Source organism: Rutidosis leptorrhynchoides, chromosome 4, assembly GCF_046630445.1.
Source record: "Rutidosis leptorrhynchoides isolate AG116_Rl617_1_P2 chromosome 4, CSIRO_AGI_Rlap_v1, whole genome shotgun sequence".
NCBI lineage: Eukaryota > Viridiplantae > Streptophyta > Magnoliopsida > Asterales > Asteraceae > Rutidosis > Rutidosis leptorrhynchoides.
The window spans coordinates 593,228,215-593,230,235 of record NC_092336.1 but is presented as its reverse complement, the minus strand read 5'-3'; positions in this window follow the sequence as shown (position 1 = coordinate 593,230,235).

The window sequence follows — 2,021 nt, the reverse complement described above, 5'->3', positions numbered from 1 at the left end:
TAAGTAGTATTATTATTGAAACTAATTTTTTTTATATAAAATTATCATATATATTATTAGAACTATTATTATTATTATTATTATTATTATTATTATTATTATTATTAGGATTATCATTATTTTTATCATTATTATTTTTATTATCATTTTTATTATTTTTAACACTAATATTATTATTTTTATCATTATTATTATTAGTATTATTAATATTAATATATCAAATAAAGATATTCTATATAAAAATATATTATTTACATAAAACATAACTATATTAATATGTTTGTAATAAATATTAATTATCTATTTAATGTATATATAAAAATAAATATAGTTAATTTAGCTATTAATGAAACGTACAAATTACTAAAATAACAATTAATAATAATACCTAAATTTGTTCGATTACCATTATATGTGTTAATATATATATAAATGATATAGGTTCTTGAATCCGAGGCCAACCTTGCATTGTTCATGTAACGACCCTGGTTTTTCCAACGTTATTTATTAATAATTATTATTATTAATACGTGTGATTAATCGAATGTATGTTATTACATTTACATGTTGCTTTAATTGCCCGTACTCGAACTTTAAATGCCCGAAACGTCTTTGTGACACCCGGAACTTGCACGAATAATATTTTAAGATATTATTTACATTCATGATTAATTTTATTAATCATTTAATTAACTAAAGCTATTAGTTAGTTACTTGGGCTTAACTTGGACTTTTATTGGATTACTTGCAACTTGGGCTTTAATTAGTTTAATGGACTCATGGATAAGACTTACAAGCCCACCCTACAATTATTAGTGGACATTTAGCCCACTCTTTTAAGTGTAAGTATCTATTAGATCATGAACTAGTTAGTTAATACTTAAAGGAATCTAGTTTGCTCATTATCCCCATGAACACCACCCTTTTACCCAACTTTTTCAAGCTTTACATACAAGTAACCATAAGACTTCTTCTTCCCTCCTTTTTGCTGCAGAAAGTCGTGGCCCTTAGGCCATAGAATGGGCATTTTAGTTTCATTTTTCATTCACATATTACTTGCTCACTCATTTCTCAAACACACTCACTTTACTTGCTTCATCTTTTCTCTTATCTTTCTCTCAAGTTCTTCTTTCTTTCTTGTAAGTAACAACTTCTTTTCTTCTTTTCTTTGTTGGTAAAAACTGATTTCTACATGAACATAATCATCATCAATCTTTGTTGTTATTACTTGTTCTTGTTAAAGATTAATTACTTGTCTTGATTACTAGTTATTATTTACTTACTTACTTGTCTTTCTTTACCAAGTTACAAGATCAAACTTTCTAGTTTTGATTCTTCATTTATATCTTGTATTTAACAAGAACATCAAGAACATAATCTCTCTAGTTATGTTCTACATATTTTGTTTCAAAGAATTAAAGTTCATAGTTGTATAAACTCTTTACTTGTAGTTCTTGAAGTAACTTTGAAGTTACTTCACTTAAAGATCAACTTGGGTTGAATCTTTAAAAGTAAGAGCAACTATGAATCATCTTCTTGTTTTGTTAACTTTCTACTTTATTTATTTCAAAGATTTAAAGTTTATAATCTTTAAAATTGTTACTTGTGTTCTTGTTTGTTGTATGTTACTAGAATACCACCTTCATGGTTGGTTTAGGCTTATCATTTCATTTTTATTTATTTCTTATTGTTAGTTGCTTACTACACATTTGAACAAGGACATGAAACCAACAAGAGCTTACACTTTGGTGCAAGTATCATGGATCCAACACTTGGTTGTGATCTTTCTTAGTGTTCATGAACTTGTTCATAAACTTACATGTAACCTTGGTTCATCAAACACTTACAACACTTGCACTTGAGTTATGATGGACAAACCTTGGTCAAAATGATGTTAACACATCAACGAGTTGTACACTTGAAGCTATACGCATCAAGGATGAGAACCGTGATGAACATCAAGCACCGAGACAACCGGAACTCTCCAAAACCCACTGTTCTGTCCAAAACCTACTGACCTG